Consider the following 25308-nt stretch of genomic DNA (forward strand, 5'->3'; position numbering starts at 1 on the left):
AGACTTTAACTGGTTTCCGAAGACAAGTGGAAATACATTGCAGAGACTACGACCAAATTTCAGACCTGCGTTAGTCGAGACTTGGATTGTGCTTTTGGAGAAAGGGATAACCCAGAACAACCGGAAAATGCGGAGATTTTATCACCTGGAACTGGAGGGTTTCAAAATGGAGAGCCCCAACAGCCATGGATAACGGAGCAGTTTCGTGAGTAACGAGTGCGGGCTGAAGGGGCCTGCCATCAATGGCCTCAATAGCAAGCGGAACTGACCGAGGCAAAACAGGAATGGAGTGCTTTGATACAAAAGCACTGTCAATGAAATAGCCCGCAGCACTGTAGTCAACAAGAGCCTGGGTGACTATGGAGGAGTCCACCCAGGAAAAGACAACCGTGACCAAAGGTTTCTCCTTTAGCGGTTCCAGGGACGAGGATAAACCACCCAAGGTCTGCCCCCTACAGGACCTTAGGTGTGAGCGTTTCCCGGCCGTGTAGGACAAGACTTCAAAAGTTGGCCCTGTAATCCACAATAGAGGCAGAGCCCCTCCCTCCTCCTAAAGGCCCTCTCTGCCGTGGAGAGACACGTGAATCCCATCTGAATTGGCTCAGCAGTACCTGGTGACTCGGGACCAGAAGGCATGGGAGGAGAGGGAGGCATGGGTGGGAACGAACACGTAGGAGACAATGGAAAAGGAGGCTTCTGCAAGCGCTCCTTGAAAGAGGGCCTCTCTCTGAGTCTGATGTCAATTAGGATAAAAAAAGACACCAATGATCCTCTGGTAATCTCTGGCAGCAACTTCCTCTTTAATCACATCAGAGAGCCCATGAAAGAAGGCGGCAACAAAACCTTAAACAGCTTATACATAAAAAGATGTATAAATAACATAAATAACCTTAATATTAATCCTTTAGACATCATAAAATATCACAATACCCTAAATGTACCATCCGGCGGTGCTAGTTCCCTTACTGGTAACATGGCCGTTATTCCACTGAACCCAACTAATACTTGTTGAGCCCATCACACCTTGCGTCACTTATCATTAGGGGACCCCATGCCCCTATAATTTACCACCTGCACTCCCACCCCATGGGGAGGCAAATTGTTAAAAAATCCCCACTCACTCGGCCATATTCCTTCTCTTACTTTGAATGAACTAGCACCCCCGCCAACGGCTGGCCTGATTTACTCAGCCCAGTCCCGCCAAACCCAACAATTCCTGTAAACTTTACTTCAAGTTTAGGATAAACAGCTGCAGGCCAAACTCATTTAGATTAACTCCATCCCGCAAATAAAACTCCCCTTGACCCACCTCATCCAAATCCAAATGACGAGCCACACTTCCCCCAATCCTCTGAATAAAGGAATCTATCAATTTATTCACCTTCCTCCTGCTCCTTTCCAACCTATCATGGTCCCATGCCACCCTCCAAACCATTCTTAAAATAATGTATGACCACACAATCTGAAGAGTCAGATATAGGTCTGTCAATCTCCCCAGGTCTCTCTTAATTCTCCTCACTAACTCCCTCTGAGACATAAAACCCAGGTAATTTCCCACAGCATGGACAATCAATACCTCCAGGGGAGGGAATTGCTTACAATAGTCAATAAACAATGGCAACACCCTACCCCACATGAGCCCCCAAATTCCCAACCATTTTACCTCCCAATGAGGCACCCCAACTGCAGGCCGTCCCTTTTTCTCCTCGCCTCATTCCTGGTCCAATAAATGAATGAACGAATGCCCCAGCACCCAAATGTTCTTCACACCTATAAAACAGAATTAAAACCAGTAACACTATCTGACTCATACTCTCAAATCTGGTTGAATATACAATTTATATTTATCAGAACCCCACCTCCCAATGTGTTTAACAATGCTTCCGTGGCCGCCCCAATCCTAAACGAATGGGAACCAAAGTCAGATGAAGCCAGACCCAGCCGTCGAAGAGCCTTCACTAACACTGCTCTAAACTGGAATTGGGACAAAAATGAACCATCCCCATGCATCAACAAAGGGCCATTCTGCTGAGGCCGTACTGTCAGGAATTCCCTCAAGCATCTATGAGGGCAAACAACCCTATGACTAGGAAAAAGACAATATTCTTCCCTTTACCATATTGATCCGTTTTACTTTGTCTCAGATATATGCCAACCCTAGCTTCAGACATAACCACATCACCCACTCTCAAGCCTCTTGGCACCCATCTATTCCGTCTGAATAATTCAGCAATATGGAAGGCCCCAAAAAATGCTAAATAACAGAACCTCAAAAGGAGATGAACAAATCTCAGGCAACACATCCCAGATCCTCTCCAACAGGGAAAAGGTAATGGGCCTCCTCTGATCTCCACACTTCCCTTGTTTCCTCAATCCCTTTAGAACCTGCCGTATCAAGAATGATTTAGTTACATCACCTAACCCCAACAACTTGAACCTAAAAGCCAAGGCAGACAACCTCTTATCCATGGCTGAAGAGGACATACCCACACTCCCCCAATGCCATAACCACTCCCCAATGCCATAACCACTCCTTCACGAACACCCTGACGAGACAACCAATCCTCCCAGCCAGCCCCGACTCGAACATAAGCCGACCAAGTCCCTTCACCAAGCCAGCCAGTCCTTTGTCCCAAGCGCCCACAAGTGGTCCGGACACTGGCGCCCACCTTGTCTGCATGCCAAAACAATTCTCGAAACCGCCACCACTGGAAATGAGACAAAGCATCAGCAATAGAGTTACTCGCTCCAGGAATATGCTTAGCCGATATACACACATTCATGCGAAAGCACCTCAAAACCAACAATCTCAATAACCTCAATACAGGGGTAGAAGAGGCCGAAAGGGTGTTGAAGGCCGATACCACCGCCATGTCGTCAGTATGGAATACTACAGACCTATTCATCAACTCTCTTTCCCACACAAAAAAAGCCACCACAATGGGAAACAGTTCCAGGAAAACAAAATTACGAATCAAAGCTTCTGCCCTTCAGCACACCAATGACCTTGAAAATAGGCCCCAAAACCATGCCCGCCAGCGGCATCAGTTACCAAGTCCAGATCTACGTTCGACACCCTGTCCTGCTGGAACAAAGTCAAGCCGCTAAATTCCCGCAGGAACTGAACCCAAACAGTAAATCATTCTTAAGTTCCCGAGGCAACCTAACGAAGTGATGAGGCTTAGCAACCTTAGCCATTGCCAAGGATAGTCTCCTGCAAAATACCCTTCCAATTGGCATAATCCTACAAGCAAAATTTGATTTGCCCAATAGAGAATGCAATTCCTTCAGAGTCACTTTTGGAACATTCAGGAACATTCAGGAAGCATTGACATTCCATTCTTGCTGAGTCAATGGTGATTCCTAGGAAATTCAGAGCTGTCACCGGACCCCCTGATTTTTTCATAGCAATAGGGACCCCAAAATCCCTTGCCACTTGATAACAGACATCCCTCAGTTGACCACAGACCTCAGATCCAGCCGGGCCCACAAACAAAAAGTCAGCCAAGTAATGGACTACCGATTTATGGCCCGACCGGACCCGCACGACCCATTCCAAGAAAGTGCTAAAACACTCGAACAAGGAACATGAGATGGAGCATCCCATGGGAAGGCACAGGTCAACATAAAAAGACTCGTTAAAATAACATCCCAGCAAGTAATGTGACGAAGGGTGAATCGGCAACAACCGGAAAGCCGACTCAATGTCAATTTTTGCTAGCAATGCCAACGGACCTGCCTCTTTTACCAGTTGGACTGCCAAATCAAAAGATGTGTAAGACACTGAAGCGAGCTCACCATCAGTCACTGACCCCCCTTTTGGAAAAGAGAGATGGTGGATCATTCTGAACTTGCCAGGGTCTTTCTTAGGAACAACCCCCAATGGGGAAATTCTTAAGTAAGCAAGAGGTGGTTCCCTGAAAGGACCTGCCATGCGCCCCAATGCCACCTCCTTGTCAAGTTTTTCTTGTACAACCCCTGGCCATTCCCTGGCCAACTTGAGGTTACCCCTAAACTGAATTACTCCCCCAGAGGATGGAATCTTCCTCAAACCCACTCCATAACATCAACGCCTTGCTCTGACACCCCCTCCTCTTAGCGTACCTGGCGAGCCACCATTCCATCGCGCTTACCTTCACCGGGGTTACCCCCTTTGTAAGGCAGCTTAGAACATCCCCCTGCCTTGCCCTTCCGGAAGCACTTGGAGAACGAATGGGCCCCACTTGTGCCATAACTTGCAGGAGGCTCCCCATTTGCAGGTGTTTTCGTTGAATGCAAAACAAAATCCTTTTTTAATTGGTGCTGGCAGCCCCCCCTGAGGTTGCCCGCCGGCCCCCGTCTGAAAAGGCTGAGCATTACGAAGGGGAGTCATGATTTTGAGCCACAGGCCCATGTCCCTATCGTCCCACTGCATATCCGGTTTGACCGATAGACTCTGCCTAAACTGCTCATCATAGGCCCACCATACCATCCCCGTAAGTCCTCAGCCCAGCCACAATCTCATCTAAGTAGCAAAAAAGTGCTGCACCCTGGTCAGGAAACTTTCCAGCCATCACGCTAGCGTAAATGACGAAAGCCTGGAACCAGTTAGTGAAGGTTTCAGGTAACTTTCTGTAACACCTCTTCCTTCTTTGCCGAATCCTTCTTGGAATCCTCAAGGATCTCAAAAAGATTGATCCAAAGGCAATAAGGAACACAACTCGAACTCCCGCTTCCATATTTTTTCCCTCACTTCCATAGTCAAGTGCATTCCTAACGGACCAATGGAGCAAAGACAAGATTGCGCCAAAGCAGTGTCAGCAATCTTAAGCTCAGGGCCCCCGGCACCTTGCCAGGTAAACTATCCGTGGCCACAGCTGGGACTGCACCCTCCTTCACTAGAGGGAACAATTGCTTCCTTAACCCCCTTACTAACGTTCAATCCCCCTTGCACTGAAACCCCTCCTGAAGCCATGGAAGGCACCCAAGCTCTGGCAACCGTGGTGGGTCCTATGCTCCCGGCCCCTCAATCTTGGCCAATAATTCCCTTAACCCCACCAAAATGGACTCAGACAGTGTATCACTCCCGCCTACACCCACATGACTCCTAGCTCCCTGACCCCTCCCGTCATCCCCACATGCACCTGTCCAAGCAGCTCCATCCCACGTGGGCCAACCCAGGCGGGCCTCAGTTGTTGTGTCCCGCACCAGGCATCTAGGGCCCCCGGGCACCGTATCCATCCTCTGCTGCCACATGTGCTGCGTAGAATCCTGCAAAAGTGGAGAATGAGACAACCCCCCATTTCCATCAACTCATCAGTAATCCCCTGTACAGTGGAAAGGGGCCTTACATTGGCCATAACCCCTCCCCTTCCTCTCTTAGGTGCTGTCGCACACATACCACCCGTCCCTACTTTTACCACATTTTCTCTGTTGCCTGCCCCTGGCAACCGACCCCAAACCACCAGGCCTGGCAACCTCCCCCACCCCTCCCCCTGGAAAACTGGCCTGGACCGAAATCTATGGCCGTACTCACTGTTTCCTCCAAGACCACGCCCTTAGAATGTTCCCCCTGACAACGCCGTCCCCCATGTCCAGTCTGATGCTGTCAGTCCATGAATCCTGAAGGCCAAGCGGGTCCCCAGCTTGGCTGTCCCCCCTCAGACACTGCAGGCCCCCGGAATCGATGGGCCATGACCCTTGTCCCCTCACATCTGAAATACACCGGACAAAAAGTGAGGGATCACAGGAAACACCAAAGCCTACTAGGAAAGAAGGGGGCCCTCAACCCCCTTCCCCCCAGGCCTAGACCCTGCAGAATAAGAACATTCCCCCCCATCTAAGGAAAACCTGGACTGTCCCTGAGGCCTGCTCTTCATAGGGGTAGGGGGGACAACCTCATCATCTGAGGACTCCAACCCCAGGGCCACATCCCCCAATTCTTCCCCCTCCTCCACTATAATAGGGGAACCAGAAGGGTTTTCTTCCCCCTCTAAATCAATATAATCTTGGGCTACCTCAACCTGGGCCGTGTATCCTATATGGCCCGTCTGGCTACCTACCCCCTGCCTCTCCACTGTCCCTGAAACGGTCCCTGCTCTTTCCCTTTCAATGGCAAAAGAAAGCCCCCAGCCACAGGAGCCTCTACCCACACTGCCTCAGGCCCAGCCTGGTCTACCTCCCTCTTACCCCCACTCTTACTCCTACCGGACTGCTCAGGGGGACCTCTGCTCCCGGACAAGGCAGCTCAGTGACTGGAACTCCTCCTCCGTGATCACCCGCCGCCGGAACCGCTCTTCTACGACAACGCCCAGGACTTGAACTGCTCTGCTTCTTACCCCCAGTAGACTTTGCTGCCTACGGACTCAAACGGACTGGGGGCATGGATCGATGGACCGGGTGGGTCCTCACAGCTGCCGACTCCTCTTCGGCACCCTGCTCCAGCAGGGAACGGAGTCTTCCCTTCAGCCAAGACGGCCCTCTCTGCTTTGCTGCATCCCTTAACTGGGCCAGCATGGAATTCAACAAAGCTATCTCACAAGGGAAAGAGTGGAAAAGGAACAAGCTGCTGCCACCACAAATTTTACAAGTGACTTCCTGCCTTTTCCCGCTCAGCCCCTTAAGAATGGCTTCTCTAAGCTCCACCCCCAATTTCCAACCAAAGGTGCCTACTCCTCCCTCAGGTCAAAGCCCCCTCTATTTTACTCTGTCTTTCCGGGGACAACCTCTTGATTGGTAATCTTGGGGTGCATGTCTCACCATAACCTAGTTTCAGTGTTACCAAAATATAAAGCTGCAATTGCTCCATATACTGTCGCTTCTGTTACTTTGCTTTTTATATTTTAAAATCTCCAGTGGCTGCCCCCTATTTACACTATTGTACCATAATTATTTCATCACTGCATATTTGCCAACTGTGCTGTTTTTTCTGCAACAGTCATGTTTTTTGTCTTCTTGTCACTGTCTATTAAGCCTGTCCCATGTTCAGTTCAGCCTGTATTCAGTTTGATAATATTGTGTGCAGTACAGTACTCCCACCAGAGAGGTCGCTGTGGCTTCTGATTTTACTCTGTTATTACTCATAGCTTACTGTATGTAAGTGTTTTTTATCCTTATCTATGATCTTCAGTTATGATGAAGTTTAGCAGTGTGTAGACAGGTGTCAGGTAAGGGGAAGTCATGTGATATATAATACCAGGGAAGGTAGAATGCAGTGTGTGAGGAAGTCAGGCATCTCAGTAGTTTTGCAGGATTTGGAACATGTTTAATTTCCTCTTTTTATATACTGAGGATTTGCTTAGCAGGGGGTTAACACACCAGGCTCTTCATGTGCTGGTACTGGAATTCACAGAACAGACACAAAATACAGATTTACTGGGGCATTTCTATGTCTATTAACCCCCTGCCCACAATCACTGCTGCAGCAAAGATACAAAATGTCTATTAACCCTTTAAAATGCCACGTGCTTGTGAAACTTTCATTAGGCCTAGATTTAGAGTTGGGCGGTAGCCGTCAAAACCAGCATTAGAGGCTCCTAACGCTGGTTTTTACCACCCTCTAATATTTGGAGTCAGTCATTAAAGGGTCTAACGCTCACTTTTCAGCCGCCCCTTACGTCAATTGCGTATCCTATCTTTTCAATGGGATCTTTCTAACTCCGGAATTTAGAGTCGTGGCTGAAGTGAGCGTTAGAATTCTAACGACAAAACTCCAGCCGCAGAAAAAAGTCAGTAGTTAAGAGCTTTCTGGGCTAACGCCGGTTTATAAAGCTCTTAACTACTGTGCTCTAAAGTACACTAACACCCATAAACTACCTATGTACCCCTAAACCGAGGTCCCCCCACATCGCCGCCACTCGATTAAAATTTTTTAACCCCTAATCTGCCGACCGCCACCTACGTTATACTTATGTACCCCTAATCTGCTGCCCCTAACACCGCCGACCCCTATATTATATTTATTAACTCCTAACCTGCCCCCCACAACGTCGCCGCCAGCTACCTACAATAATTAACCCCTAATCTGCCGACCGCAAAGCGCTGCTACTTACGTTATCCTTATGTACCCCTAATCTGCTGCCCCTAACACCGCCGACCCCTATATTATATTTATTAACCCCGAATCTGCCCCCCTCAACGTCGCCTCCACCTGCCTACACTTATTAACCCCTAATCTGCCGAGCGGACCGCACCGCTACTATAATAAAGTTATTAACCCCTAATCCGCCTCACTCCCGCCTCAATAACCCTATAATAAATAGTATTAACCCCTTATCTGCCCTCCCTAACATCGCCGACACCTAACTTCAATTATTAACCCCTAATCTGCCGACCGAATCTCGCCGCTACTGTAATAAATGGATTAACCCCTAAAGCTAAGTCTAACCCTAACCCTAACACCCCCCTAAGTTAAATATAATTTAAATCTAACGAAATAAATTAACTCTTATTAAATAAATTATTCCTATTTAAAGCTAAATACTTACCTGTAAAATAAACCCTAATATAGCTACAATATAAATTATAATTATATTATAGCTATTTTAGGATTTATATTTATTTTACAGGTAACTTTGTATTTATTTTAACCAGGTACAATAGCTATTAAATAGTTAAGAACTATTTAATAGCTAAAATAGTTAAAATAATTACAAAATTACCTGTAAAATAAATCATAACCTAAGTTACAATTAAACCTAACACTACACTATCAATAAATAAATTAAATAAAATACCTACAATTACCTACAATTAAACCTAACACTACACTATCAATACATTAATTAAATACAATACCTACAAATAACTACAATTAAATAAACTAACTAAAGTACAAAAAATAAAAAAGAACTAAGTTACAAAAAATAATAAAATATTTACAAACATTAGAAAAATATTACAACAATTTTAAACTAATTACACCTACTCTAAGCCCCCTAATAAAATTACTAATTTTTTACTAATAAAAAAATGCCCTACCCTATTCTAAATTAAAAAAGTTCAAAGCTCTTTTACCTTACCAGCCCTGAACAGGGCATGCCCCAAGAAATTCAGCTCTTTTGCCTGTAAAAAAACACATACAATACCCCCCCCCAACATTACAACCCACCACCCACATACCCCTAATCTAACCCAAACCCCCCTTAAATAAACCTAACACTAAGCCCCTGAAGATCTCCCTACCTTGTCTTCACCACACCGGGTCCCGATCTGTCCAGAAGAGCCTCCGAAATCTTCATCCAAGCCCAAGCAGGGGCTGAAGAGTGACGTCCATCCTCCGGCTGAAGTCTGAATCCAAGCGGCAAATGAAGAAGTCCATCTTCGGGAAGAAATCTTAATCCTATCCGGGCAGAAGAGGAAATCCGGACCGGCAAACATCTTCATCCAAGCCGCATCTTCTATGTTGTTCCATCAGATGACGAGCGGCTGATCTTGAAGACCTCCGGCGCGGATCCATCCTCTTCGTTCGACGTCCAACTGAAGAATGAAGGTTCCTTTAAATGACGTCATCCAAGATGGCGTCCCTCGAATTCCGATTGGCTGATAGGATTCTATCAGCCAATCGGAATTAAGGTAGGAATATTCTGATTGGCTGATGGAATCAGCCAATCAGAATCAAGTTCAATCCGATTGGGTGATCCAATCAGCCAATCAGATTGAGCTCGCATTCTATTGGCTGTTCCGATCAGCCAATAGAATGCGAGCTCAATCTGATTGGCTGATTGGATCAGCCAATCGGAATATTCCTACCTTAATTCCGATTGGCTGATAGAATCCTATCCGCCAATCGGAATTCGAGGGACGCCATCTTGGATGACGTCCCTTAAAGGAACCGTCATTCTTCAGTTGGACGTCGTCGGAAGAAGATTGATCCGCGCTGGAGGTCTTCACGATGGAGCCGTTCCTCATCGGATGAAGATAGAGATGAAGATAGAAGATGCCGCTTGGATCAAGATGGTTGCCGGTCTGGATCGCCTCTTCTTCCCGGATAGGATGAAGACTTTGGAGCCTCTTCTGGACCTCTTCAGCTGCAGGATTATGGATCGCCAGCCCCCGCTTGGGTTGGATGAAGATTTTGGAGCCAGGACCGATCGGTGATACCTGGTGAGGTGAAGATAAGGTAGGAAGATCTTCAGGGGCATAGTGTTAGGTTTATTTAAGGGGGGTTTGGGTTAGATTAGGGGTATGTGGGTGGTGGGTTGTAATGTTGGGGGGGGTATTGTATGTGTTTTTTTACAGGCAAAAGAGCTGAATTTCTTGGGTCATGCCCCGCAAAGGGCCCTGTTCAGGGCTGGTAAGGTAAAAGAGCTTTGAACTTTTGTAATTTAGAATAGGGTAGGGCATTTTTTTTATTTTGGGGGGCTTTGTTATTTTATTAGGGGGCTTAGATTAGGTGTAAGTATCTTAAAATTGTTGTAATATTTTTCTAATGTTTGTAAATATTTTTTTATTTTTTGTAACTTAGTTCTTTTTTATTTTTTGTACTTTAGTTAGTTTATTTAATTGTATTTATTTGTAGGTATTGTATTTAATGTATTGATAGTGTAGTGTTAGGTTTAATTGTAGGTAATTGTAGGTATTTTATTTAATTTATTTATTGATAGTGTAGTGTTAGGTTTAATTGTAGGTAATTGTAGGTATTTTATTTAATTTATTTATTGATAGTGTAGTGTTAGGTTTAATTGTAACTTAGGTTAGGATCTATTTTACAGGTAAATTTGTAATTATTTTAACTATTTTAGCTATTAAATAGTTCTTAACTATTTAATAGCTATTGTACCTGGTTAAAATAAATACAAAGTTACCTGTAAAATAATTATAAATCCTAAAATAGCTATAATATAATTATAATTTATATTGTAGCTATATTAGGATTTATTTTACAGGTAAGTATTTAGCTTTAAATAGGAATAATTTATTTAATAAGAGTTAATTTATTTCGTTAGATTTAAATTATATTTAACTTAGGGGGGTGTTAGGGTTAGGCTTAGCTTTAGGGGTTAATACATTTATTATAGTAGCGGTGAGGTCCGGTCGGCAGATTAGGGGTTAATAATTGAAGTTAGGTGTCGGCGATGTTAGGGAGGGCAGATTAGGGGTTAATACTATTTATTATAGGGTTATTGAGGCGGGAGTGAGGCGGATTAGGGGTTAATAACTTTATTATAATAGCGGTGCGGTCCGCTCGGCAGATTAGGGGTTAATAATTGTAGGCAGGTGGAGGCGACGTTGTGGGGGGCAGATTAGGGGTTAATAAATATAATATAGGGGTCGGCGGTGTTAGGGGCAGCAGATTAGGGGTACATAGGGATAATGTAAGTAGCGGCGGTTTACGGAGCGGCAGATTAGGGGTTAAAAAAAATAAGCAGGGGTTAGCGATAGCGGGGGCGGCAGAATAGGGGTTAATAAGTGTAAGGTTAGGGGTGTTTAGACTCGGGGTACATGTTAGAGTGTTAGGTGCAGACGTAGGAAGTGTTTCCCCATAGCAAACAATGGGGCTGCGTTAGGAGCTGAACGCGTCTTTTTTGCAGGTGTTAGGTTTTTTTTCAGCTCAAACAGCCCCATTGTTTTCTATGGGGGAATCGTGCACGAGCACGTTTTTGAAGCTGGCCGCGTCCGTAAGCACCGCTGGTATCGAGAGTTGAAGTTGCGGTAAATATGCTCTACGCTCCTTTTTTGGAGCCTAAAGCAGCCATTCTGTGAACTCTAAATACAAAAAGGTGCAGCCAGAAAAAAGCCAGCGTAGCTAACGCACCCCTTTGGCCGCAGAACTCTAAATCTAGGTGTCAGTGTTTTAGCACAAGTAAAATATAACAAACAAATCCTCAGTATATCTACATTTATTGTTTTCCATTCCAGCAGCCCCAACACAGCAGTTAGCAAGTTAAACAATAAACATATTATTATTCTTTATTTTATTATTATTCTTTATTTATAAAGCGCCAACAGATTCCGCAGCGCTGTCCATGGGTACAAAGATAAAAGTACAGTACAATACAATATAGAAGACACCAAAGTTTAACAAAACAAATACAGGGGGAATTGAGGGCCCTGTTCCCGTGGGAACTTACAATCTAGATGGTAGGAGGGTGAGAAACAGGAGGTGGGGACTGCAAAGGTGAGAATGATGTTAGTGTGGAGTTAGATGGGGCAGCAGTTAGAATTAATTTTTTACTGATTTAGAGATAGGCTTCCATGAACAGAAAGGTCTTTAGGGAGCGTTTAAAGGAGGAAAGGTTAGGGGAAAGTCTAACAGCTCTGGGAAGTGCATTCCAGATGGTTGGTGCTGCACGAGAGAAGTCCTGTAGCCTGGCATGGGAGGAGGTGATGGTAGAAGATGCAAGGAGCAGGTCATTGTTGGATCTTAGGGGGCGGGCAGGAGTATATTTCTTGATGAGTGAGGACAGGTAGGGGGGGGGGCTACGTTGGTAAGGGCTTTGTAGGTCAGGATGAGAATTTAGAATTTAATTCTACTGTGGATGGGTAGCCAGTGAAGGGACTCGCAGAGAGGTGCAGCAGATACAGAGCGTCGGGAGAGGTGGATTAGCCTAGCAGAGGCATTTAGGATGGATTGAAGAGGGGAGAGGCGGGAGAGAGGGAGGCCAGTTAGTAGGTTATTACAGTAGTCAAGTCGGGAGATTACCATGGAGTGGATTAGCTGTTTAGTAGTTTCAGGACTCAGAAATGGACGGATTTTGGAGATATTGCGTAGATGGTTGCGACAGGAGGAAGAGAGCAATTGGATGTGGGGAATGAAGGACAGATTGCAGTCAAGTGTAACTCCTAGGACACGGACTTGGGGTGAAGGGGAGATAGTGGTATCACCAACAGTGATTGAAAAGTTAGGAACCGGGGTAGAATTAGAGGGGGGGATTAGAAGGAGCTCAGTCTTGGACATATTGATTTTTAGGTGGTGAGAGGCCATCCAAGAAGAAATGCCAGATAAGCAGACACCGATGTGAGCAAGGATAGAAGGAGAGAGTGAAGGGGCGGATAGGTAGATCTGGGTATCATCAGCATAGAGGTGGTAGTTGAAGCCATAGCTACTGATAAGTTTTCCCAGTGAGGATGTATAAATAGAGAAGAGTAGGGGACCCAGAACAGAGCCTTGAGGTACTCCAACAGACAGAGGCAATGGAGAGGAGTCGCCACCAGCAAAGGAGACAGAAAAGGACCTATTAGAGAGATAAGAGTGGATCCAGGAAAGGGCAGTGTCAGAGAGCCCAAAGGAGCTGAGAGTCCGTAGGAGAAGGGGATGGTCAACTGTGTCAAAGGCAGCAGACAGATCAAGTAAGATAAGTATTGAGTAGTGGCCATATTTTTTAGCAGAAAGAAGATCATTAGTAACTTTGGTGAGGGCAGTCTCAGTTGAGTGTTGGGAACGGAAGCCAGGTTGTAAGGGGTCAAGCAGTGAGTTGGAGGACAAGAAGTGGGTTAAGCGATCGAAGACTAGTTTTTCCAGGACTTTTGAAGCTAGCGGAAGCAGTGATATGGGGCGGTAGTTTGCAGGAGAATTGGGGTCGAGGGAGGGTTTTTTGAGGATGGGGGTGACCTTTGCATGTTTGAAGGAAGATGGGAATGAACCGGTAGTAAGGGATAGGTTAAATATGTGAGTAAGAGCTGGAGTGAGGGTAGAAGACAGAGACGGTATTAGATGTGAAGGGATAGGGTCAAGTGGGCAGGTAGTGAGGTGTGAGGAAGACAATAGGGAACTCACTTCATTCTCAGAGGTAGGGGGGAAGGTGCTGAGAGTGGTGGAGGGGGTTGCCGGGGGCGGAGATGGAAGGTTGCAGACTTGTGTTGGGATATTACTTCGGATGGTAATTGTTTTGTTGAAAAAGTAGTCTGCCAGGTCTTGAGCACTAAAGGCCGATGAAGGGGGTGGTGAAGGTGGGTAAAGGAGAGAGTTGAAAATGGAGAAGAGACGTTTAGGGTTTGTGAAGTGAGTAGATATAAGAGAAGAGAAGTAGGTTTGCTTGGCTAAGTGAAGGGCAGAGGAGTAAGAATAAAGAATGAACTTATAGTGAAGGAAATCTGATTCAGAGCGGGATTTCCTCCAGGCACGTTCAGCAGCACGGGAGCATTTTTGCAGGTAGCGTGTTTGGTTAGAGTGCCAGGGTAATATCATTGTTTAATTTCAGGCTGTGTAAAATCTATATAAACTAAGGTTCTTTTTAGTGTCCTGCTATACAGATGCTGAAGGGTTATTAAGTTAACCCTTGCTTACATTGGTAAAGATTGTCTTCCTATGTCAATTATGTGCTTGAGAGCAAGGGAGGTGATGAGTAACTTGATGAGTTTAACTGCATTAAAAGGCTGTAACAGTGCAAGACGAATACGCTCTAATTTGTTAGCACATTTATTATTCCACTGTTTGCATATAACTATGTGTTTAAACCATGCTAAGGGATTAAACACATAGTTAAAGTCATCTCCAGCACAGCAATACACTGCTGGGAGCTAGCAGAACACATCTAATGAGACCATGCCAAAAATCAAATGTGTTTAGCTACCAATCACCAGCTAGCTCCAAGTAGTGCATTACTGTTACTGAAGATATGTACATCATTTTCAACAAAGGTACTCAATAGAACAAAGTCAATTTCATAGTAGAAGTAATTTTAAAAATGACATGCTCTGTCTGAATCATTAAAGACTAAATTTGACTCTCCTATCACTAAATTATACTACTAGTATCTAATGTGCTTGTTTTTGTGGGTTCTTTTGTGGGGGGGGAGGCAATCTGAGTGGGTGGAGCTAAGCAAACCATAAATGGGTGTGTCTCTGATGCAAAGTATCTCTGGGAAAAAATTTAAATGTTGGCAGCTATGCATATATTGCACATTATTATTTAGGCATCTTTTCTTGCCATAACAGATTATATTTTTAGCATAATGGCGAAGACTGATTTATCAATTGTAATCTCCAGTTACAAGTATATCCCCTATAAACCTTATGCAAAATTGATTCATTTGTGATTCTTTTATTTGTAATGGGTAGACAGGCAAAGCACCAATAGCAGGGGCGGAACTACCATTGGTGCAGCAGGTGCAGTGGAAACAGAGCCCAAGAGATGGAGGGGGCCCATAAAAGCCAACCTATACATAGGCGTATGCAGAATGTGTACAATACTAATGCAGGGAAGCCTTTTATTAGTGCAAGTTGCAGGTCCATCTATCTATCTATCTATCTATCTATCTATCTATCTATCTATCTATCTATGATTGAAATCATTATATTGGCAAGTGAGACTATTACCTCAATTTCTTAGCCATACTCAGTCACAAAAAAGACATTCCCTGGAGTTTTCCACGGCTACCGCTTGCTGACTGAAGAGACCTGGGAACTGATTAATGTTTCCTATAGCCATTGCCAAGTGAATACGGATGGCGGTAAACCCCAGTTGAGATAGTTTGTTTGCTTTTTGAGTTGATGGGTTTAATATTGTTGTATGTTAACGTCTGTTCACCTGTTCAATAAGATGTCCCCATTGAGTTAATAACGCTTCATAGCCTGAAGGAAAGTGGTGACACAGTCTCATTTATTCTGTATTAGTTAGAGAAAGCAATGCCACCTATTGAAATAGTATACCTGTATTTTCATGCACGCGTTTAGCCAAATTAAGCATAGCGGTATAATGTGTGCAAATTATTTGGAGGGGGGGGGGGGGAAATAAATTATAAAAAAAATAAATAAAAAAAAAACGGAAAAATTCCAGAGCTATAGTCACGCTTTTTAGGAGGTGGTAAAATCAAGATGTGAGTATTTAGTTCTTGTGTTGCAGAACACTGAATTGCTTTAAACATACTCCTGTTTATTTGTATAATAATTCAATGTTACTGAGATCTTAATATCTCATCACACATATAGAGATGCCCCTAAATGCGGATATTGTTTGCGTAAGACACTTCATACAGACAGGGACTGAGAGCCCAAGCTTTTGCACAGAGATATAGATAATGGTGACGTATCATTCAGTATTATACCCTCGCTTAGACATTCAACTCCAGATGATTTGAGCATAAAGGCATAATCTATACATAAATTCCTCTGTGCGGCCGGGGCCTACAGGGGGTAAAAGTAGATCCCATACGCACTGGAGGCAATAACCTAAACCATAAAATTTCAGAAACAATTTATAACCCGCCGCCCCATGGTCTACTCAAGACCTTCGTATGTATAAAATAGAGATTTACTTACATTAAGTCCATAAGAGGGCAATGATATATTATCCTAGAACATTGATAATTTCAAATTGATTAATAGTTGGCCTGCTCTGCTTCTAGGTCACTAACACAGGTATACTCTCTCCAAATCCATACATATACATTTCTGCTACAGCACAACAGCAAGACGAGTACATTAATTTAATAAAGCATGCTATTTATTCAGCAATGACCCGGAGATTAATTATACTACCCTGACCTCACAACTTTAGATTTAATTTTATAATCCCATGTACACCGTTTTTCCATTTTTGATATCCTCCATAGACAACCACTAGATCTACATAATTTATAACAAGTATATTGTGCTAATTGTGTTTGACCTAGCTAAACAATACCTAGTTCAATTAGGGCCAAGGCCAGGGTAATAAACTCTCATACCACTCAGACTGTTACAACTTTTTGTTACCCTTTTTTTTTCTTTTGCTTGTTTACACCAGTGCTCCATAATACCCCATGTTTGTGTACTGAATTTATTTCTGGTCCAAGAGCGACCAATACTGTTATATTTTGGGGAGGAAAATTAAGACTTTATTATTTCTGAGGGTTTGTATCAGAACTAATATATTGTTGTAAAGTGTAACATGTACCCTTGTTGCTTATCTGTATGTACTTTCTTATGTTCGCAATAAAAATTTAAAATTTAAAAAAAAAAAAATCATTATATTGAGCAGAATGTATTTTATTAGTTTTGCTTTTTATTGAGTTACCTCTGGGGGGCCCCAAAAAAATCTTGCACCAGGGCCCTCTGTTGAGTAGGTCCGCTACTGACAAATAGATTATTAGCAGTTACATAGTTTTACAATTAAATCGAAATCCTTGGTACAGCTCTTATACTGTTAGCTGTTATACTCTGAGCTTGGTCATAGCTCAGAGATATGTGAGCATTTTTTCCGGTGGTGCCGTAATATCTAATTACACCAACAGAACTTTACTTTTATTTCATTTACTCTCTTGGAGGTTGAAAGTCTTCAAACTAAATTTTTATCCAATTTGGGACTTTTTAAATACTTTTGGGACTTTTAGCAACACAAATATATGTTCATTGATAGTGCACTATATCACATTTTCATTGTACTTTAGCATGGATAATCATCTATAATCTCTGTTGTGTGTTCTTAGATGTTCCAGTCATGGATTCACCTGTGGTGAGTATTTGTATTTCCTGAATTTGTGTGGTTAATGCAACCATATACAAACTCAACCTGATAGTATGATAACATGTCATTATGTAGAATATATGGCTATTCATTAGAGGGCACTTTCAAGCAAATAGCCACCAGCTCATAAAAAGTAGACTTCCATATGACTGATTACATGACAGCTGTAGAATATATACACATATGCAAAGCTTTAATTGTTAACCACTCGACGCCGTTAGGACGTTCCATGCCGTCCAAACAGCGCTGGGCTTTAGCTCCGTAAGGACGGCATGAACTGTCCTACCTTATATAGTGTGCTGCAGCTTCTCCCATTGACGCAGTCAAGAATCGGACTGTTGGATGTACCTAGCAGCATAGGCAGTCCCCCATGATTTGATCCCGGCCTTGAAATCATGTGATCACAATCTACTGTGGAAAGGTAAGATATCAGACTTATATTGGCTTCTTGGTGTACTCTCACTTAGATTAAGAGTGGAATGCTAACTGTTGCGCACGAGTGAAAAGGGGTTTATTGCAGCTCGTTGTGCGTGTCGGAAGTAGCACAATTAAATTTAAAGCGTGTTGGGATAGCGAGTCTTTAAAGCTCTGGTTAAAGGGACAGTCAAGTCCAAAAAAAACTTTAATTTTTCAAATAGGGCATGTAATTTTAAACAACTTTCCAATTTACTTTTATCAACAATTTTGCTTTGTTCTCTTGGTATTCTAATTGAAAGCAAACATAGGAAGGTGCATATGATAATGTCTAAGCCCTTGAAGACTGCCTCTATTTTATTTACTTTTCACAGCAGGGGAGAGCTAGCTCTTGTAGGTCATATAGATAGCATTGTGATCACGCCCGTGGCTAGTGGCAGACACTGCACTAATTGGCTAAAATGCAAGTCAATAGATAATAACTAAAAGTCATGTGATTAGGGGCAGTCAGAAGATGCTTAGATACAAGTTAGTCACAGAAATAAAAAGTGTATTCATAAAACAGTGTTGGTTTTGCAAAGCTGGGGAATGGGTAATAAAGGGATTAGGTGTGGGGGAAAAAACTTCAGACATATTTTTAAAGGTACAGTTATACTCATAATAACACTGCCTGATAAAAAAATAAAAATATTGCATTAAAAAGTTATAAGGGCTCAAAGATATGATGTCTCAGGTGTTAGGGGGGAAAAAAGCACTGGAAAGGGCTTTAACATAGAGATACATACATACACATGTCTAAATATGTATGTATATATGTGTGTACATCTGTATTTATGTATTTATATGTGTATTTACAGACATATATACACATATAAACACATAAATACATATGTATACATATATAATCATATATATATAAGTGCATTGGAGCCCTTTGCAGTCAAGTAGTTGAAAACATTTAAAATAATATTTATGCTCTATTCATATTTAATAAAGGAATAACCCTGTAGAAAGAAATTGAAGAGAGGGTTATGTGACCCCACTAGGAAGCAGGGCATGGGGTGAGAGAAAGGACAAGGGGGTGGGCTAAGCAAAGGGTTGATAAGGTGCTGACAGGAAGTAGCAACAAGCATTTGAAAAATAACAAACTGATAGCAGGAGCAGAACGGTGGGCAAATTAGGACTACAGTCTTTGCTTACCTGTCATGGAAGCTTTACTTGCTGAGCTCATGAAGGTGGCCAGAGAGAAGGGAGCAGGCTGGATTCAGGAGCATCTGGGTGCAGCAGAGCAAGCAGCAGGGAGGCCAAGTCCTAACGTAGCTGGGCCCAGGAGGAGTGAGAGGCCCACAAGAAGATCCAGACCGCCTGAGCGTTTGAGCCCTGAGGCGGTAAGAAGGAGTTCGGGCAGAGGAGCCGGTGGGGCCTTAGGGAGGACGCCAGAAGTGGTCCGGCAAGAGGAGGGACCGGTGAGGACGGCCAGGCCCAGGGCAGGCTTGCGGCCTAGTGCGGCAGATGCGGGAGCGGAGACGGCCCGGCAGGCACAGTCGGGGCCTCAGTTGCGGAGGAGCGGCAGGAGATCCGGGGACCTGCAGGATGGAGAGCGAGCCGCAGCGGGACCGGAGGCGACGGCCAGGCCGAGTACAGGCCTGCGGCCTACAGCAACGCGGCCGGATGAGGTGACGGCCAGGCCGGGTACAGGCTTGCGGCCTGCAGCAGCGCGACCGGATGACGTCACGGCCCGGCGGTCGCAACCGGGCCGGGGGACCAGAGGAGTGAGCAGCGGAGGTCACCGGGCGCAATCGGAGGGAGCAGGTGAGAGCGGGAAGGGGGGGGGGGGATCCGGGGGCTCAAGCCTTACACCGGGGGGGCCGGGGGGGGCCCGGCTTCGGAGGAGGGTGCCGGTAGGCAATATGTGGCATGAGGACGGCATTGCCGGGCCAGGGGCTGACAAAACAGGCATCCGGAGGGGGGGGGGGGGTTGGTAGGTCAAACAGTTGGAGGCGGCAAGGGAATTGGAGAGAGGGGGGGGGTCCAATGCGGCAGGCAGAAAGGCGTAAGGGTAGATGGGGTCTAGCAGGTGGGGATAGGTTCAGAGGCCATAGGAAGTGAGGCGAATGGGAAGGAGAGATGAGTTCTGGGAGGGGGGTGCCTGGAGCCCACAGGGAATTATTGAGGGGGGATACCCGGACCTAATGGAAGTACTAGCAGGGAGTTAAGGGATGAGGGCCGGTAGGGCCAGCTTTGGTAGCATAATGGCTAGCTGAACTACCTTGCAAGCAGAAGGTTTGTGGTTTGAATCCAGCTACTGCTCTTTGAAAGTGCACTTAAAAAAAAAAAAAAAAAAAAAAGAAAATGAGTTAGCGCAAGGGGAAGGGGGGAATCGAAGGGGTTTAGGGGGGGGGGGGATAAGATGCGGGAGGTGTGAAGGGAATAATGTTGACGTTATGATTTGTTTTACAGTAGGCAGGGCTGCTACGGCCCGGGGAGAGGTGGCGGGCAATGCCGCAAGGGAGATCGAGGATATGGAGCTGTGGACGGAGCCACCGCTGGAGCTGGACGCCAGTGGTGACTTCGAGGAAGAGGAGGATCCGCTGGAGGGCACATCAGCAGGAACGGCGACGGCTGGCCAGGTAGGGGGGATGGATACACTGGCGCAGCTATTGAGGTTGTTGTCCCCACCACGGGGAGGGGTCAGGCAAGGAAGTGGTGAGGGGAGGCCAGAAAGGGGGGATGATGTGACGGGTTTGATCTCTTTACAGACGGCAAGACCAGGACGTGAGACGGGGAGGGATCCCACTCCCCTGAGGAGGCAGGACACAGATAGGGGGCTCAGAAGGTCACGGTCGCCAAGGCGCAGGAGGAGCAGAGGAAGGGAGGCGTCGTCGCCCACCTGGGCCAGGTTGGAGAGGTCCAGAGACAGGAGCAGAGGCGGCAGGGGGAGGTCCCCTGCCAGGAGAGGGACGGCGAGACGCATACTGGAGGTAGACGGAGCGGGGACGGCCGGGAGGCCTAGGGGCTCCAGTCGGGAAGGACGCGACAGGCCAGTGACTGGAGTCTCTGAGGAGAGGAGAAGACTAGGACCGGCAACAGCGGTGCAGTCGGCAGGTGAGGCTGCTGCGCTGCTCCCTAGGATGAATGAGGGTTTGTCTGGGGAGCGTGAGTTGATACTGACTGGGTTGAAGGGCTTGATTGCTACCTTGGAGAAGGCTCAGGGGCAAAGGGGTTCGCCTGCGGCGGCATGGGCGCAACCGGCAGGGGAAGCGCAGAGCGGAGGGGCTCAGGCAGCACCTGGTACGGGAGCTGCAGTCGGAGCGGGGACTGGAGAGACGCTGAGGGTCCCAGAAGATGCATTAAGGAGACCGTGCCTATGTTCGGTGGGACCTCTGGGAATACACCTCACCAGCGAGCTGAGGGAGAAGATCTGGAAACGGGAATTTCTGGAAATTTTCTCGCTGCTTCCCTTGGATCAGGTACTGGAGGTGAAGGAGGACGATAAGGAGAAAGGGAAGAAGGAAGACGAGGAGAGGAAGAAGCGATGGAGGAAGCTGCCGAAGACGTTTGGGAATTGGTCCAGGGCATTTCGCATCCTGGCGAGCGTGGTGTGCGAGAAATTCCCAGAACAGGGGTCGTCCCTTTTCTGTTACTATGATGAGATCGGGAATGCGTATGGGACCTACGGGGGAACAGCGTGGTGGCGGTACGACGAGAGGTTCCGGCAGCGAATGGCGGTTAGGGCTGAGATGCGGTGGGACGATAGGGACATGGGCATCTGGTTAGAGATCATGACGCCCCTGAGAGGGGGTCAGTCCTTTCGGACAGGCGGACAGGGACCGGGGAGCGGGGGCGGGAGTGGAAACACAACAACAGCAATACGGAAAGGCCTCTGCTTTCAGTTTAACGAGGGGCAATGCAAATTCGGGGCATCATGCAAGTACAAGCATGAATGCTCGGGATGCGGGGGAATTCACTCTTTTGCCAAGTGCTTCAAGAAAGCGAGGCAGGGAGGAAAACCCGGGGAGGTGGGTAGTGCGAGCGCGGACCCCAGTGAGGGTCGAAAAGATGGTGCCATGGCTAAAGGAATACGCCAATAGGCGGGGGTTCGCGGCGGACGCCGAGTTATTGTTGACAGGGTTCAGTTCGGGTTTCGTTATTCCATTTAAAGACCAGGAGGTGGGAGCATTTGGGGGTAATCTTAAGTCAGCCAAGGAGTTCCCGGCAGTGGTGAGAGAAAAATTGGGCAAGGAGGTGGCGCTGGGCAGGATGGCGGGGCCCTTCAATGGGCCCCCGCTGCAGGGGTTGCGGATTTCTCCGCTCGGGGTGGTACCCAAAAAAGGGGTGGGGCAGTTTCGCATGATCCATCATCTCTCTCACCCGAAAGGGCTGTCAGTGAACGATGGCATAGATCCTGAGTTGGTTTCGGTGAACTATGCGTCTTTCGATAGGGCAGTGTCTCTGGTCCGTAGGGCGGGACCCGGGGCGTTGCTGGCAAAAGCAGACGTCGAATCCGCTTTTCGGCTGCTGCCGGTTCACCCAAAATGCCATCACTTGCTGGGTTGTTGGTTCGAAGGCTCGTTTTTCGTGGACCTATGCCTCCCCATGGGCTGTTCTATATCTTGCTCGTATTTCGAGAAATTCAGTTCTTTCGTGGACTGGGTGGTAAGGCAAAGAGCGGGTAAGTCTTCGGTGGTCCACTACCTTGATGACTTCCTATTCGTGGGAGCGGCGGATTCAGGGGACTGCGAGAGGCTGGTCGAGGTCTTCGGGGAAGTGACTAGGGACTTTGGGATCCCGGTGGCGAGCGAAAAATCGGAGGGTCCGGTGTCTTCCCTGAGTTTTTTGGGGATTCAGCTGGATACGACCCGTATGGAGTGTCGGCTCCCGGTGGACAAGCTGGCCGACCTCAAAGCGGTGGTGGGCGAGGTCTTGGCATCAAAAAAAGTCACATTGCGGCAAATGCAGTCATTATTGGGGAAGCTCAACTTCGCCTGTCGGATTATCCCGATAGGTAGAGCCTTTTGTCGCCGGCTGACGCTGGCGACGGCTGGGGTCTCGGAGCCTAGACATCATATCAGAGTCACGAGGGAGCTGAAGGATGACTTGAGGGTGTGGCTCACCTTCTTGGAGGAGTTCAATGGGAGGTTGATTATGCAGGAGGTCGGTTGGTCGGATGACAACCTGAGCTTATTCACGGATGCTTCGGGAGCGCAGGGTTTCGGGGCCTATTTGCAAGGACGGTGGTGTGCGGAGGCCTGGCCGGACAGTTGGAAGGAGGCGGGCCTAACGAAGAATCTCACATTCTTGGAGTTCTTCCCGTTAGTGGTAGCGCTCCGGGTGTGGTCCAGTACTTTGAGGGACAAGAGGGTTACTTTCCATTCGGACAACCTAGGGGTGGTTTTGGCTATAAACAGGCTGACGGCTAACTCCCCTCCGGTGGTTAGGTTGTTGAGAGTATTTGTGTTGGAGTGCCTGCGCAATAACGTATCTTTCAGGGCTGTACATGTCCCGGGGAAGCTGAATGTGATAGCTGATTCTTTGTCCCGTTTCCAGTGGGACCGGTTCCGCGCGGCAGCGCCAGAAGCGGACGAGGAGGGAACATCCTGCCCGGAGGACTTGTGGAATCTGGGGGACGTGGGCTGATGGAGCTGGTCCGGGGTTCGCTGGCAGAGTCGACTTGGAGGGCCTACGTCCAGGTGTGGAAAAAATGGTGCAGTCTGGAGAGGGGGAGGCACCTACTGGAAAGTGGCGATGCCCAGTTGGGGGTGTTGCTTGCATGGGTAAGGAAGTGGGGTGAGGAGAGGCTATCCGCCTCAGAGATAAAGAAGAGGATGGCGGCATTGGCTTTCTGGTTCCAGCTGTTGGAGATGGGGGACTTAACGAAGGTCTTTGTGGTGAGGATGGCAGTGAGGGGGTTGTGCCGGGGTAAAAGGAGGCCAGACGGCAGACGGCCGGTATCGTTTGTAGTTTTGGAGAAGGTGGTGAAAGGTTTAAAGGAGGTATGTTTGTCGAATTTTGAGGAGGTCCTGTTCAAGACTGCATTTACTTTGGCATTTTTTGGAGCATTCAGGATTTCGGAGTTGGTGGGACAGAACAGGAGGGACGAGGGAGGTTTGCACAGAGATGAGGTGACACTGGGGGAAGGAGTAGTGGAGATTTGGTTGAGAAGGTCCAAGACGGACCAGTTGGGGAAAGGGGTTTTGATCAAGCTGAGGGAAGTGGGGGGAGTGTGTTGCCCAGTGGCCGTAGTTCAGCAGTACCTCAGTCTTCGCCCCAGGGGGGAGGGTCCACTGTTGGTGCATGGGGATGGGTCTGCTTTGTCCAGGTTCCAGTTTATGGCGGTATTCAGAAAGGCCTTGGGGAGAGTGGGGTTGGGGGAAATGGAGTTCGGGTCACATTCCTTCAGGATTGGGGCGGCAACGGAGGCGGCTGGCTTGGGTTTGGATGTGTCTGTGATTAAGAGGATAGGGAGGTGGAGGTCGGACAGGTATCGGGGGTACGTTAGGTTGGGGATGAGGGTGTAAGTGGAAGGGGCGGCAGCTGATACGGCTATATTTTGTTTTAACAGGTCCAGTAAGGTGTTGGGTGATCGGGCATTCGTACATTTACTGGGCCAGGAAGGCTGCCGCAGTCAAGGAGGATGGAGGCCAGCTGGGACTATCTAGGGATAAAGTTGAAGTGAAATGGTTCGGAGTCCGGGGCATGAAGTGGGGGCAGGTAGTCGGGAAAGTTGTTGAGTATGCCAGATTGTTTGCACCCCCTCAGATTTTGGTGCTTCATGTGGGAGGGAATGACCTGGGCTTCATGCCTCAAAAGGACTTGGTGGAGGATATTAAGAGAGGGATGGAGAGACTGCGGCAACTCTTCCAGGGCTTAGTTATTGTCTGGTCAGAGATAGAGAGCCGGGTAGTGTGGAGGTCAGCATGGGATGCTGGGAGGTTGGAGGCTTCCAGACGGAAGGTCAACAGGATGGTGAGCAGTTACGTAAGAAAGGTGGGAGGAGTTGGATTGAGGCATGTTGAATTTGAAGGGGAATCGGGAAGGTGCTTCTATCTCAAAGACGGGGTCCACCTTAACGAGGTGGGTTTACACCTTTTTAATTTCACGTTGAAGGAAGGGATTGAGAAGGCCTTGGCTCTGGGTGGCAGTCCTCACCTAAGGGGTGAGGGGTGGCGGGGTGCTTGCCCTGGGTGGTAGAGGCTTACGCCTGTTATGATGTGATGGGACTTCCTGTTTCAACAGCAGGGGGTTGGTTTGATGGTGGTAGCCCCTCCCTTGGGTAGGGCGGGGCTTGTGGAACGTGGAATGGGGGCAAGCACTGTGTTGGTGTTTAAAGAGTTAATGTTATATAATGTTATTGAATGTTATTTATGTTTTAAGTTATGTTAATAAAGGAGCTGCGGCCTTTCAATCCCAAAGATGGTGTGAGGTGTTTTTGTGGGGGGGTTTGTTACAATGGCAACTTGACTATGTGGGGTCAAGGAATAACCCTGTAGAAAGAAATTGAAGAGAGGGTTATGTGACCCCACTAGGAA

The sequence above is a fragment of the Bombina bombina genome, chromosome 11 (assembly GCF_027579735.1).
Source record: "Bombina bombina isolate aBomBom1 chromosome 11, aBomBom1.pri, whole genome shotgun sequence".
Lineage (NCBI taxonomy): Eukaryota > Metazoa > Chordata > Amphibia > Anura > Bombinatoridae > Bombina > Bombina bombina.